At 40.1% G+C, this 16,488-nt stretch overlaps 1 protein-coding gene across 1 annotated transcript in view; it reads left to right on the top strand.

Annotated features, from left to right (window-relative positions):
- Positions 1–7,279: 7,279 nt before the first annotated feature.
- ITPRID2 (ITPR interacting domain containing 2) overlaps positions 7,280–16,488 on the top strand; it is a 57,968-nt gene continuing 48,759 nt past the window's right edge. The window contains exon 1 of the mRNA XM_065068909.1: positions 7,280–7,298. The gene's annotated coding sequence lies outside the window, so the exon portion shown is untranslated. The remainder of the gene's footprint in view (positions 7,299–16,488) is intronic.

A 16,488-nucleotide genomic window follows, 5' to 3' on the forward strand; every position in this document is an offset into this window, starting at 1 on the left:
GGAAGATGTCCATAGGGAAGAGCATGAAGGGGAGAAGTTGTCTCTTCCTTTATAGCTAAAATGTTTCAAGACAGAGTGAGACAAATACTGACAGTCATGGAGTTTTTAAATAAACAGATCTCCTCAGCTATCCTTCTGTTGGAAAGAAACATGTGACAGGAAGAGATCTTTGATTCTATACTGCAGCCACCCTACAGCTGATGTGTTCACTCCTAGTAACATAAGGAGTAACTTGATGGATCAAGCAGGAAGCTGTGATTGCCATACGATTTTGTACTGGACTTTAGATTTAGGCTGGACACCTCCCAAGCTGATGCAAAAGTAACTCTTGGTTTAATTGAATAAGCTCTTTGTTTTTGTCACTTGTACTATTTCGTGCACTCTTTAAGCAGAAGAGGTCATCTTCAACACACATTGTATTTATGGACTGCATGTTTATGATCAAGTCTCTTGAAATCAACCTTTCCAGTTGGCTTCCAGTGAAGTGAAACTCTCTAAAATTAGATGAGGGATCTATCCCTAATATTTCTATATGAACTTTTAACTGTTGCAAATGCACATCATACTGTTTTGTTCAGAAAATTATATACTTTTACCCAATGTACTGCTACCTAATTGTTTTCCTCCAAGACTTTCTCTGCAAGTCCTCTGAAGTAACCTGTGCAGAACTTAATAACCAGATTTTAAACATTGCATTGACTTTATTGAATCACTATTTGTAGTTTGGATAATTATCTGAAATGTCATCTATCTGGAATGAATAAATAGCATTAGTAATTGATAAAGGTTGTATGGCCTCTTTTGAAACAGTAATTCATTACTGTTACTTATATAGTAGCTGTGGTAACAGTCAAACAAATATACAATTTATGGGGCCACTTCTTAAAGCTGTTAATCTAATGACCATGTTCAGATTTTAATTAAAAATGTCTGATAACGGTGGAAAAAATACCTGTTTGGCAAACTGTCAACTTTCTTTTGGGATAAAGCTCATAATTTTTTTTAACTTATGAAGATTAAACAATAAGTTTGCTTCCCATTTCATATCATAAAGCAATCATGACATAAAATATGGTACATTCTGCTAAGAAATATAGACCAAATTAGTTCATTTTTTTGTAAACTCTTTGTCCAGGTCTGTATTTACAGCTTCTGACAGTTTCAGATATATTTTTATGAATTTAGTTTTAACTCTGTAGGCTGGAATAATCTATCATTTAGTGTACAATCTATCACTTCAGTAATATTTTTTCCAAGATGAAGTAAGGCCAAGTAACCTGTTGTATCATGTATTAGTTTCTTTTTAAATAAATGTCAATTATATATTTGCCTGAATTTGGCTTATTGAACATTTCTAAGTTGTTACATTTCTGGATTGAACAAATACTTCTGCACTGTGAATCATCAGCTGAACATTGTTTTCTTACAACAACTGATGTTTTAAGCAAGTAGAGCCTCAATGTGATGTTAACCAGAATATTATCTCTTTGGGTTGCAGGATTTTCTTATATAATACTCTTTGCTGTTACTTCCAGGTTTCAGCAGCTGTTAAACAAATATTGTCACGGAGTGTGTGCAGGTTTCAGTGTTTAATTTCCTCTGTGCTATTGTTTGTCATTCAACAAAATATAAGTATAGAAGGTTGATCAATAAGAAAAGTAGCTTCATTAAATGGTGTACTGGAAAAAGCTGTGCATTTATAATCAGCATTTTCTCTAGCTTTTGCTTCAGAAGAGTCAATGTAGGAAGCAATAGTTATTTTTAAGGTACAATTTTTTTTTTATTTGATGGCATACTAAAAATATCAGAGGTTCATGGATAGGCCAGATTGGTAATAGTGTCTGTGCTGCTCTGTGAGGAGCCCAGAATAGACTCTTGGTGATCTGTGTTTTTCCTAGTGGGAAAACTGGGAGTTCCTGTGCTCAAGGTATTTTTTTTTTTCTTAATACTATTTACTTAATATTGTTTCCTACTTAAGTAATGACCTTTGTGAATCATATCTACTTTGTCTCAAACTAGTAGTGAGATCTTTGTGCGGTAAGAGTGTTTAAATGGAATTTGTGTGAAAATTGTAGCAGGCAAAGAAGCTTTGGAGAACAGATGAGCCAGTAGTTAGATGGAGGAGAGTGAATCTTTCTCATGGCTTGAAATCTCTGACAATTTCTTTTAGTTGGAGAAATGTGTTTACAAGCTCATTAGGGACATTTGCCAACTTTTGAACATCACCTAAAAGGCAAATCTCCCACTGCCTTTGGGATTTAGGGCTTAAACATGGAAATGGAGAGAGCTGCCTGTGAATTGTAAGGCAGGTGTCTGACAGTGAGTGTCAGCATTTCAAGGGGGGAAAGGACAAGGAACAGAAATTAAAAAAAAAAAAAAAATTAATCACTGAAGGTGAAACATAATGCTCTGGCCAGAATGAGCCCTGAGCACAAGACTGTCAAGAGGTGTTCCCAATCCTACTGCTGCACATGAGTTTTTATTGAACACATGAGAAAGTAGGTATATTTTAGTAGATGTTGTAACACAAATTCTGCCTTGAATTAATCAGAATTTTTTTTTGAAGTATTTTTTTTCATAACTCCACAATGAGTGATGCTATGAAAGAGAGAGGAAATGAACTATTGAATCCAGGATTTTAGAAAGAGTATAAATAAAATGTGAAGGCTATTAATTAAACTGGTTTCCAAATGAACAATCTAATCTCTTGTCTGTGTAATTTCATTATCTGCAATTTGAAAGGACTCATATTTTTTCCTCCAGTGTTTTAACAGCAGATGTGGGCTAGACTAAGTGTGTTAATTGAGAGAGATTGTTTTTCCAGTTGCCAAGAAACGGACAGTTTTCTTAAAGAATGCAGTGTTGTACTTAGAGTCTCAGTGTCCCCCGGTTCTCCTGCAGGGTTTTAGGAAATGGATGTTCTGGTAACTAAGTTACCCCTGACAGCAGTGGCACCAGCTCAGCTCCACTAATGGATGGAGAGATCCATAGGCACTAGCTGTTGTTCAAACATGTTGAACATTAAAGGAGAAGCTTTTTTGTTCTGCCAATGACTTTATACCTTCAGGAAAGGGAATTAGATTTTCATGATGAAAAGAGAAGCTGTATTTAAATGAAGATTGCTGTTTAAAAAAAAAAAAAGCTTAATAGACTAATAATAAACCCATTCCAATCCAGCTGCCAGCTACTGTGAACAACTATTTATGTGTGTTGTGTGAGTGCTGTGGTTGCATTTTGCAAGTTTGCTCCCTGATGCCAGTGATCCTGCTGTATTGTTCCTGTCCTATTATTGACAGCAAAAAGTGGGCCAGGAAATCCTGAATCTTTAACTCATAATACTAATGAGCCAAGAATTCTGATTAGCTTTATGAGTTAAGAATGTTTAATGGAATGGGTGATAGATGTTTGATAACCTTTTCTGATGTGGTGTGCTTTTTACAGTATTTTTTTCCACACTACAATTATTCCACTTTATAACTGAGGGTTTTGTGCTTCTTAAATTGCAGTCATCATTTTGTCAATCACTCATGCCTCCTTGTGTTCCCAGCTGCTTGTTTCCATCCCATCTTTCCACCTTCCCATTTCCAGTGTGCCAGCTTCCTTCTTATGGCACTTCAGCTCTGTAATTCTGTTCAATGTTCTCTCTACCATGGCTTTGAGTGACAAACAGGGGAAAGCATCTTCTTGAGGTGCTTGTTTTTCAGCTTAATGTGGACCCTCTGTTCCCCCAACGGTCTTGTTGTTGGCTGGTGTTAAGGGATGAGACACCTGTTTCTGTGTGCTGAGCAAGCAACCTTTTCCTCCCTCAGACCAGACCTGCCTCATCCCCAGAGCTGCCCTCGGGCTGACCCGCTCCCTCACTCAGGGACAGGGGACAGGCCCTGCCAGGCATGCTACTGCGCTGGGGGTGCAGCTGGCTCCTGTGGGAGCTGGAACTGGTGCCCCCCAGGCTGCATGCATGGAGAATGGGAGAGGCTTGACTTGCCTGCTGGCTTGTGGCACATCTCTGGGCTCTGTTCCTGCCTGGATTTCAGCCCTGATGGTGGGAAAAGTTTCCATTGGAAGGGTTTACTTTGAAAAGGCTTACAATCTGCATTAGCAATCTGTTCTGGTTGGCCTAGCGGAAAATGTGCCAACCTCCACCTCTCCATGTCCCTTCATGCCTTTGGGAGAGGCAAGGCTTCCTGACTCAGTGGTGTTTGTTTCTTTTTGTGATGCACAGTCATCTGTAGCAATCACGCAAGATTATTGGACTTTCAGCAAACTTAATCCTGAATGATTTGGAGAATCAATACAACAGAATTTATATCAGAGAACATTGGGCCAGATTCACAAAAGGATCTAAAGGGCTAAAGTGCAACTTCAGGGAGAATGTATCCACATGCATCTGAGAGCAGCCTCCAAGATTTCTGCTCGACCACTTGTATATCCAGGTATCCATGTTTTTGATGGACGATCTATGTAGACTCCTGGAGTTGGTCAGAGCCCCTGCAATTGTGGATAAGAATCTCTGTGTGTTGTCCCCTCAAAGAGCCTGCATGTGTGAAGTGTGATGTGAGCATGAGTAAGATGTGGCGATTAAAAGGTCAGCAAAAATTACAGAACTTGCAGCCTCATTGTCCTTGAAAGTTACAGTAGGTCGCAGAAGGGAGCATCATTTTAGAATAGCCCAGAGGCCCTCACTGAGAGATGAGAAATGAGCTCAGCACCCTTTACAGCTAAAAGGAACAGGAGGTCACATTTTCCCCCGCACATGAAACCTTAAACTCTGCAGTTCTTCTGCTGAAGGGACCCCTTCATCCTCCTGTGTGAAGACCAGCCATGGTGTTCCAAGGAAATATGCATGGGGCCAAGAGAGTCTGGCACTGTGGTCTCACCATAAGAGACATTTCCTCCAGATGCAGATCTTGTTTCTGGCTGTGCAGGCTGAAGCTGCTTTTACATTTTGCATGAATGCTGGGAAGGCAGCCATCCATCCCAGTGTTTGCACAAAGTAGATCCAGAGTCTGTTCCTTGTGCCCTGTGTTGCTGTTGTGGTATCAGGTGTAAGTTTGTTCTGTCCTGAGGAATGATGTGGACATTTCACACCAAAGCAGATTTGGACTGTATATTTGGTCTATAACTTGGTTTCTGGATGATGCTAAAATCTGGGGAAGATTTTCAGGCATTCTTCCACATGGATGTTGTGAATGGTAACCACAGCCATTGGAGCCTTTCACTGCACAGAGGATGGGCATGCAAGTTCCATTCCTGTAGCAGAGCATCACCTGCACCATCAAAGCAAGCAGCCAACCTACAAGCCTCAGCACAATCTGTGTCTGTCATCATAATGCTCAAATAAACTGTGCGATGAGTTAGGGCTGTAACACAATAGGCCCTGGAGATGTGATTTGCAAGAGATAATGTAGTTACTTACTGCATGATGGAAGAGTGTTCTTGGCATTTTGTAAAGATAAACATTGCAACTTGGCATTTCTATGTGAGCAATGAATTTCTGCCTGCAAATGTCATTGCCCCTCCTTTTTATCAATACTTCAGTGCCATTTGGAGCTGTCCATAAGCTGTATCTCTTCTCTCAATTAGAAGCCACTGGACAACTCAGCTGGCATCCCCTTCCCTCATCTGTATCATCAGGCAACAAGTTCACTCTTCAAAAAGCAAATATTTTTCATATTCTGGGTAAGCTACAGGGTTAAATTCTCATTTTTTCTGTCCTTCAGACAATCTGGTAGTAAGAACAGGTGAAGAAAGAAATATGCCTTTTGTATTAGTGTTTGCTAGATTTCAGTCTAATCAAAGACATTTTCAAGCAGCCTGCTGTGAATCTGTGTTCAAAGTATCTACTATTGAAAATCAGAAATATTTGACTTGAATCTACAGCAGCTAAATATAAAAGTGTGATAGTCTCTGCTCCTTCACAACACTGGGAAGAACTCCAAAGGCCTGGGCTGAAGAGAAGAGATGTAATGTCCATACATGGGGGTAAAAATAGCATGAGGGACTGACTGGAAATAATACATTCAGCCTACAGCCATTAAAGGGAAACAGTAAGTCGAAGCAAATGCCTTTTGACACTTTGTTTATGAGACTTCTCAAAAGTGCTTGTTCTTACTCTGTCACTCGCTATCTTGAAGCTGAATCTCATTCTTTCAGGCAAGGCAGAAGTACTTAATGTGTCCCTGTCCCTCTTCGCGTCTGCCCATACTTGTCATGAGTACACAAAAACGTAGATTTAGCAAAGACCTGTTTATCAAATCAAAGCATCTCGAAGGCCTATCTTGTTTCTATTAATATCAGCTACATAGTATGAAGTTGCACTTTGTTACAACAAAAAACTTGCCTCAGTCCCACCATTCAGACGTGTCCCTTCTGTCCCTGCTGCTTTCTCTCTAGCTGGCACTCGGCTCTAATAGTTCATAATTGGCTCCTGTGCATCATATGTACAGTCATTCTCATCCTTCAGCTAGAGTGAAGCCTTTCAGGGGAAGAGCGTTTGCATTTTGATCTTCTGATAAACCTTTTTTATTACTATCATCTCCCTGACATTTTTTCCTTTACTGTGGCTAAGATAAGTAAAATGGTATTTCTTCAAGTTTTAACACACCTATAAACTGTGAGAGTAATAGGCTATGAAAGTATGAAAGATACCCTGCTGTTTGCTTGTTTAGAGGTTTGGGGTGTTTTTTTGTTTGTGGTTTTGTTTTGTTCTTAAGGCCATCAAGTTTCAGTTACTACTTTTCATGCATTCACCCCTTCTCCAAGGTGTTACATGCAACTGTATATGTTTATGGCAAGAGCTTTCTGTGCAGTCAGTATACACACAAGAAGTTGATTTTGATGGTCGTTCTGCAGTGGGATACAGCTGCAGAGCACACCTGGCAAGGTAACGTGAAGGAAAATTTTCACTCATTTCATAACAATGCCTGGAACTACAGGATCTTAATCCTTTCCAAATTTAAAACAAATGACCTCGAGCTTCTTAAGAAGGAATTTTTGGGTTTTGTTATTTTAAGTTGGTTGTGTCTGAAGGGAACCACATGCTGTGATCTTGAGTCTAAACAAGCTGTGAAAAAGGTTACACAACTGTGTGCAAATAAACAGCTGTTAAAGCCACACAAATGACAGAGCCAAATCTGATAGAAATAAAATAGCAGAAACTATGTTCATACTTACTTAAGCTTCAAATGACAAATTATTTTTTTCTTCTTTTTTCCCCTTTTTCTGTCCTAGGTTGAACTGATCCAGATGCTTTTCTGGAGGGGACAGAGAGTCCTGAGAACAGCCTGGTTTACAAAGAGGTAAGAGCTCTCTGGAAAAAAGAAGCCAGGCTGGTGCTACTCTGTTCAAGGTTTGTTTGCAACTGTGTTTTTGTGTGTGTATGAACCTTTGAGGATTGTTGCTATTTCACATTTTAGCTTTTCCTCAGATGGTGATTATTCAGAAACAAGCGTGGGACGCTGAGTCCGTCAATTAATTTGCTGTATTCTGCCATTGTAAGGCTAGCGCTGGTCTCATGCAAGATGTGTTTGGTATACAATATGCCTTTCTTAGAGTCAGTCTCATCATGATATTGGATGAATATTTTGTGGTATCCATTTTAGCTGCCCTTTTCTGAAATAGCCTTTTTTCTGCTTTGCAGAAAAAAAAACACAATAGTAAGGAATATTGTCATTTTGTGAGCAGAAAGAGTTTGGGGAGACAGTGAGTTCTTGTGTCAGCACTATAATCGACTGAAAGGCAGAGAGCCATGCTGCTCCCTGGAGCAACTCGTACATCCACTAGCTCAGAGCACAGTAGCTGGAGTTTGGATTTAGTGGCATCCACCATGTACTTCTGTTAACCAAAACTTCACATGTGACTATGAACCTGCATTTTCTGGGCCTGTGATACCTTCTCACTTGTCTTACTGAAGTAGTATGGGAGAAGAATTGAAACCAGATCTCCTGAAACTAGACAGCAATATGAAGAATCATTTCACTTGTTCTCTTGCTGCTTTTCTCCTCTAACCCATCTCTCTCTCAAAATCAGAGGACACTGATCTTCCAGCTTTTACAACCATTTCTGGAAACCCTGCTTTCCTTTGTCCATGCACGACGCTTTTTGTGGAAACAGAAAATCAGTTTCTAGTATTTATAAATATATGCTGACTTACATCTCTGCGGGAGGAATAAAAAGTCTTCAAACACCAAAAATTTTGTCTTCAGAACAAAATATTTATCTGAAAAATAGTGATGGAAACCTATTGACTTATAGAGGCTGTAAGGTAGCGTTACTGGTGTTCATGTGGCTTACATTGGTGCTGATTTTTATTTCTTCCATGTGTGGAAAATATGAAGGAGACATCTATGCTATCTTTTCATGGCTGTGACTACAGTCATCTTTTCAGGAGTAGCTGAGCTGGATAATTAAAGGGCTGAATAGCACAGTTCTTCATGCCTCGCATCCTTCACACTCTGGTCTAAAGCACAGCCATGATCACAGCAGGACTTTTTTTGAGGAGAAGCTAAAATGGGAGGGTAATGTAGCTGGAATTTATCATTCAAGTCTCCCACTACTTTGAATCTTATTCCATCTAAATGCTTACTCCAAGTAACCACAGTATGTTTCACTCAAAATTTTACTAGACACATTAACTGTCCATTAATGGCTCTTGCATTGCTGATGTATTTGTAGCCCTAAGGGAAGGGAAAGCAAGGCCACTGTGATATCAGTTTATGTAACACAAAATTTGTTTCTTGGAAGGCTCAAGGCCATTAAGAGTAGAAACTACATTAGAATATGTTCCATATGGCAGTTTCTCGGGTACTGTGATAGCTAATCCAAGTTAATAATTAAAATCCATTTCTGTCACTATCTCCTTCTGCATTCAAAGAAGGGCTGGAGCTTTTCTTTTAATATCATGCCACCTTTTTCTCAGTATGTGACACTTGTCATTACCACAGCACACATCCTTTTTTTTTTAATTATGTAACATTTAATCTGGGTAAACAAACAAAGGGAGGAAGGTTGGTTTATTCTTCATGATATTTTTGTTTAAGTTGAGCCCGCAGTGATATTAGTGATTGATGGAGCACAAATAGCACTTGCAGCTTTAAGATTCCTTTTCCAGAGTAATACTGGGAAATGTCCTCTGCTCCCTTTCTCCTAGCCACATGTTTTGAGGTGCTATGATCTTGGCTTAGCAGCCACAGACCGTGCTGTCCTTGTGCTCAGCAGCATTGGCAGCCACTGCACTCAGCAGGAGCTATTTCAGAATTTGTCTGTGCCAGAGGGACTTTCAGAGGTTGAAGGTATAAGACTAGCACAATAAGGAGAATAAGTTCAACTTTTGTTTGATGCTCTTTAGGTTTTGGCATATTTGACCATTTTTTTCAGTTATAAAATAAGAGGGTTTTATCCATCAGCCTGGCAGAATGCTCTGATCTTATCAATGGCTGGTGCATTAAGAAGCCCATAAAGGAACCATCAACATTACAAATACAGGAACTAGGTATAAATACTTAGAAATCTGAGCTTCAAATATTAATGTACCTCAGGTGTTTTGGTGTGTGTGTGGTTTTTTTGTTTTTTCCCCAGATAAAACCTGTTCACTGGGAAATTAAGTCCATACACAAAATAGGGAATATTTTGATGTCCTTGTTGAGTACAGAGGAATATCACTTTGTTCTATCACCTAAAAAAAATGAAAATGTTTGGGCTGAGTTACACAAAATGTGAAAGAAAATGAACACAAATCTCTCCCACTTGGCAGGGCAGCTCTTCAGCCTCTCCTCATAGACTCAGGTAGAGCTGTGCAGGTTTGCTTGAGACAGAACTTCAGTTTAGTGATGACTGGATGTGACCACCAGCTGATGTTCACAGGGACTCCGCAATCTGAACTATTTGCCTTTGGCCTCTAAATGCCATGCTAATTTTTCCTTTTAAATTAATTTCCAAAGAGCTGCTGTTAGAGCAGCTGGAGATTCAGGAACATCTCTGTTTGCAGATGCTTTCACACACTGTCGAGAGTGGCATCCAACCTGTTCTCTGACGTGTGGGTTGATTCACTTGCCTTGTGCCAAAGATTTTTGTTCTGTGCTTTTTCTACTGCATGACTGTCAGCTTTAGAGGTCACGGCAGGAGCCCTCAGACCTAATACAGCTGCGCCTGCTCCTCCAACAGCTACTTTATATCCCAGGCAGGTCACAGCACAGGACAAACAGCAGCTGTGCTGCAAGTCTGTGAGTCAGAAAGCATCTTCCACCTGGGATGAAAACTGTTATGCCAAAAGAACACATTTTAATTTTCCAGGGTTATTAAGAAGATGGTGATCAGTTAACTTCTACTTAGTGTTGTGGAACTGTGTGGCTAGAACTACATCAAAATGCTTTAAAATGGGCAATACTGTCAAATTATAACTTCTATATATTTTCACTTTTTTACTAATATAAGAATAAGGAGCTAGATGAAACATCTCCACTACTGAGTGACTTCACAGCTTCAACAATCTATTACTGAAGGTTTACCAATGACACTATCATGAAAACAGCTAATTAGAGAAAAATTAATCTAGCCTGAATCTCTCCTCTTTTAGTTTAAAACCATTATCCCTTCTCTTATTGTAACAGGCCCTGCTAAAAATTGTCCCCATCTTCCTTATAGGTCTTTTTCTTAAATGCTGAAAGACTGAAATGCTGAGTAACTTAAAATCCCATGCATACAGTAAACTAATGGAGTCAAGGAAGCGTTTGGAGAGTCAAGAATCTATCTGCATTTAATATATTATTGCAAAAAGTAGTTGACAATATCTTATTTTTGTGATTTTTAGCAGAAGGGAATGCTGTCATACGCTTCCTTTCTCTAATCCATTTCCTCTGTGTTAACAAAGGTTAAAAAAAATACTTGGGTACAGTGCTCAAGCTGTGATGGCTTTATATGAAGACAAATTCCTGAGGCTGGGTTATTGTGACTGGTCTGAAAAAATGTTGTGCATTCTTCTTTCTTCATTTAAATAGAAGCAGCATGGCAAGTTTGCAAAGGATGGGGGTGGAAGAAATGTTTGCTGTTTTCAGAAAGTGGGCGAGAGGCTGGAATACAATTGAAATTAGATTGTTCAGATGGTCCTTTATGGTACAGATGAAACCTGTCTGGATTGAGTTTTTAGGTACTTTATTTTAATTGCCTTAATTGTAGTTTTTTTGAAAACTCGCAGTCTACTTGAGGGTGAATAGGAGCTTAGCTGTAACCTGGCAGGAGAGGATTAGGAGGGTGGTTTGGGCTCTGGTGCTGTGGCTGTGACCAGCACAGGTCCTCAGTGCCAGCCTGATTCTGCTGCCTTTGAAGTCAGACAGAAAACAGGAACCGATTCAAAGTGGTGTTTTGGAACCACCCTTTTGTCAGAGAGCACTGGTTCCCTAAACACCATCAGCGTGTTAGGAATAAACAAGAACTCCTCTGCTCTGCTTTTATTGATCATTAATGTGCTTTGTGAAACCCAGCAAAAGGGTATTGCCAGTTTATGGCTGTGCCAAGGCAAGAAGGTGGAGTTGTGTGTGGGAATGCAGCTTTGTCTAATCAGGTTTTATAATTACTTTGATACAATTTTAGTTAAGCATGTTGGGTCAAGCAGTTCCTGGTTTAATACACTTATTGTTTTAAGTTGGAGAATTAAGAATTTACCGGATATCCATTCAATAACCATTTTCTACTGTTGCACATTGATCATCTACAAATATGCATATAGTAACTGTATGTTGTGTTTTTATTTGGTTTTGCTTAAGTAATTAGCTTTGGATGTCATAACTCCCCTGAAGTCTACTAAACTTTTTAATAGGTTTTAATGATGAGAGAAATCAATCTTCAGTTTGGTGTCCTAATAAGGGCAGGTGAGCACAACAGTAGCAGAGCTTTTCTACCTCTCATATCACAGGTGTGGTTAGTTTCAGTGTTTTCTTGACTGGTCTATTAGGTGTAAATGAGAGGAGTATCCTGTATGTTGAGGTGTAGCCTGGCAGATGGGGCTGTTGGATGCAGAAGCACCTTGGGAGCATGGGCAGGTGAGTGCCCTCAGGTGGGGAGGACCCAGGTATAGCACTGCACAGCAGCTGGAAAACTTCACAGGAGTGATATAACCTGCTATTGGGACACACCACTCAGCCTGGGAATTTGTGCAGAAGCTACGGAGAGTTTGTAGCAATGAAATGTTATTTATAGGCAATGGGAAAGTTTATCCTTTGTGTTTGCAGCTGCAGGTGAGCAAACTGTAAAATTGTATATTCCTTTATCCTCTTTATTCAGTTGCTACACCACCAGGCTTTCTCCCCAGAAGCACCTATTTCTTTTGATTTCTTGATTTTACATCTCTAACCCAGGAATCTGTCAGTTACTCTCAAAGAGCTTGGAGACCTGCTTTTTAGTTTTGTTATACTTTTTATAACTTTTTAGACAAATCCAAGGCGTTTCTGGGGATTTTTTTTTTCTGAGAAAGGAACATCTTAGTATAACAAGAAATTAATGTCTGTAACAAATTAATTACAGCCTATGAAGTGGCTTGAACTTTCTCAGCTGAAAGCTGCTTTGGAAACTTAACATGGGATTAATATTTGAAGTACTCCTGGACTATCAAGAAGTTAATCAATGGACTGTGAGCTATACCCACTTAAAAGGCATGGACACAGAAATCAGTGCATTCTCCACAAGAGGCTCTTAATGATTTCCTTTCAGAGGCTGTGCACACTATCTTAATTATACAGGAGCCTGCGTAAAGGTACCATTGGAATGGATCCAGCAAAAGCTAAAGCAAACAATATGACAACAAAAAGGGCACTTGCGTCATATCACTTTAGCATTTGTAATACAAACAATAACTGCCAAATAAAAAACTTCTAGCCTATGGTGTGCTTAATAGTGCCAGGATAATCATTCCTTCACATGTAGTAATTAAAACGTAGAATGCCATTACTGAAAATACTGGGATGGTCTTTCTTCTTTCATTATTTGTCTACATAAAAAGCAAGACCACCTTTCAGCAAGGAGGTACATCTCCTGTGGTGTTCTGCTGGCTTCATGAGGTTAATCACCTCTATATTTCACAGATAAGACTTTGAGTGTGCTTCTCCTATGTGCACAAATGCACATATCCACTGAAAATTGCATCAGAAAGGCTGGGCAATAAAGTTGGCTGTGAGACTGAGGTGCTGGAGTTCTCTCTCGTTAGAGGTGCCATTACTTTCTGTGAAGAGTACATTTTTGAGATATACAGTAATGGTTATTTTAATAATAATTTTTCCCACATGGTAAGTCTGGTATTCTGATCAAATACACCTTGTGAAACTAAAGCTTCCCAATCTATTGTTTTAGAGACCCCAATTTTAACAAGAGATGTTGGCCTGTGGTAGTGCACTATTAACATGCTTTCTCCAATGACCAAGGGGAAAAAATGTCCAGATCTTTACACATTGTTCTCTGGAAGGGTACTGATGTGACTTCAAATGTCAGGTCCCTCTGACATTCCTCTGCATCTTTGATTGCATTAGGTATGTTTCAGAGACAGGCAACACTATTCAAATGTTTCTCAATACTGCTACAGAAACAAGTTATCACAGTATTTCTTAGTACTATGTTACTGCCAAACCATCTGAATGGTGTCAGGGCTTCAGAGGATGGTTAGCAGCATTCCACTTCATCCCTTATCAGCTTCTCTTATCTTCCTGTGACTACTTTGGGGGCAGTTACTACCCCCTAGAAGCTTCAGCCCTTCATAGATGCTGCGGTGTAGAGTACTGCAGTGGGCTCCAGAGCCTCCTCCTTCCACTTCTAGGGAAGACAACCCCACCTCACATGCAGGACAACCTCCTGTGCTCCCTTCAGGGGACACCCAGACCTAGACTTGTTGCAGGCATGGTGATTTGCTGTACCCCAGTGTGTTTTGAGGAGAGAAAGCACCATTTTCCTCTAGAAAGATGAGAGGAGGCACAGCCTCCCTCAAGCCCTGAGCAAGTCAAAAGCTCTGAAAAGGGGATGTGCATAGCAGGATGGGCACAGCTGAGCTCACAAGATTGATAGCTGTCAGCATGACAGCAGTGATATTCAATACATGTCAGAGATTAGTGTAAAGCACCAGAGTATGGGACAGAGGAAGGAAGGAGCACAACTGGCATGTTTCTAAGAACAAAACAACAGCCTCCATTCATGCTGAAGGGTGGGGCTCAAAGGGTTGTAGTGAATGGCAACCAGTCACCAGCAGTGTTCCTCAGGGCTCAGTTCTGGGGCTGGTTCTCTTCAATGTAACTATCAATGATTTGGATGTGGGAGTTGAATGCACTATTAGCAAGTTCGCTGTTGATACCAAAATGAGAGGTTCTATTGACTCTTTTGAGCAACAAGATGCCTTGCAGAGGGCTCTAGACAGATTGGAGCATTGGGCTATGACTAATCAAAACACTGTTTTGATCAAAAAACTATTCTGCACCTAAGATGGAGTAACACTGGGCAAACATATAAGCTGTGAGAGGAGTGACTGGAGAGCAGCCCTGCAGACAGGTGTCTGGGGGTGCTGGGTGGCAGCAGCTCAATATGAGCCAGCAGTGTGCCCTGGCAGCTGAGAGGACAAACTGCATCCTGGGGGGCATCAAGCACAGCATCACCAGCCAGTCAAGAGAGGGGACTGTACCACTGTATTCAGCATTGGGGCAGCCTCACCTTGAGTATGATGTGTGGGTCTAGGCTCCACAATTTAAGGAGGATGCTGATGACCCAAGCCTATCAGTGTTTGGGAGGCATTTGGACAATGCACTTAACATGCTTTAACTTTTGCTCAGCCCTGAATTGGTCAGGCAGTTGGACTTGGATGATGATCGCAGGTCCCTTCCAAATGAAATGTTCTATTCTCAAAATAGTTTTAAACACTAATAATACATTTCTTTGACATCATGCAGGTTTTCCAAAGCTAGTAACATCTGAGATGTGAGCAGTGTTTGAAAGCTGAATTCCTGTTGTTGTCAGGAAGCTATGATTCAAGGCACAGTAACCCATCCCTTCCCAGAGTGAGACTAGAAGCCTGGTGGAAAGGACATGCATCAAACACATCATCACAGTCCAGAGCATGCCACACTAACAGCAACAATAGGAGACTTGGTAGAACTGTCATGTCCTTATCCTTCAGGTATTGTGTTCTGTAGTATCTCTCCTAATCAAACTCTTAACTTTATTTTTTTTTTTTTTTTACACTAAAGGCAAAATCCTTATGTTTAGCAGTGCAGGCTTTTCTGACCCTTCCATGTCTATTGTCCTCAAATTCTTATCTGTGATAGTTGACCTGTTCCTGTACTAAGTGACTGTGTGTGTGGAGAGATGCACAGGTACCAGGGCAGGTCTGGGAGCTCTGCTGACTGCAGGGACATGAGCAGCAGGAGCTGCCCTGGAGTTTAACCAGCCTCATGGGGAACATGCAGACATTGGCTATTCCTGGTGTACATCAAAGAAGGAAAGTTTTTCTCTGGTTGGCAGCTGATTTTAAAGACATGAGTCCATTTTTTTGGAGACTGCACTTAGACTTACAGTCAACATTTTAATCTATTAAATGGATGGGAAAAATCACTGGCAGAGTTCAGGGCTTGGAACCATATGAGTTTGAATTAATTAATGCTCCCAAAGGCAGTATTAATTTACATCTAAAGGGGGCTGAGCAGATAGAGGCCTCTGATAGTTTAGGATCAGAAGGCTTGAACTTCCATGTAATGGAAAAATTCATGTGGGCATCACAGGTTCCGTTCCCATTTATTTTTGGTGTTGCATTCACCACTACCAGTCCTTGCTGTGCTCTTTAAGGAGCTAAATTTAAAGTTAGACTCTGTGCACAAAGGGTTTGCCAACCTGGACCACAGACAGCTAGTACAAAATATGTTGGTTTTGTGACTTGGCTTTCTGCCTGGTGGGAGTTACTTCTGTTGACCACATCAAATGAATTCACATAAGTCACCAAAGAATTGCGGGCCAGGAATGGTTCTTGTTTGCTACCAGATCGCACCAGCTTCTGAGCAGTCAGCTAGAGAAATAACCTGTACTCCAAATGCTGGAGAATCCATTTATAAACATTTCAAATATATATGACAAGATGGAGTTGTTAGACTGGAAAATCCTCTTTAATGTGATACAATCTGACCATTAAATCTCTACTGGGTTGAAATAGCATAGTGACTCATCAAGGAGTTATTGAACTATGTAAATAAATCTTTCTTTAGAATATATTGATCAGTGGTGAAGAGCTCATACAGTAGAATATGCTTTTTTTAGTCTCTAGGCAACCTCACACAGGAAGTCTGGCCTTTACACAATTCTTTGACTACCCCTAAAATCAGAAGTAGTTACTTTATATATACTGGAAGAAAAACACATTGTTTTCTTCCTTTTGTTCCAGCTTCGTTTTAAACTGACATTATAAACTAACTTTTATAACATAGATAAAATTTTCTTCTCTTTCCTGCTGCAATATTCTTTAATTGACAGCCT

This window comes from Columba livia, chromosome 7, assembly GCF_036013475.1.
Source record: "Columba livia isolate bColLiv1 breed racing homer chromosome 7, bColLiv1.pat.W.v2, whole genome shotgun sequence".
NCBI classification, from domain to species: Eukaryota; Metazoa; Chordata; class Aves; order Columbiformes; family Columbidae; genus Columba; species Columba livia.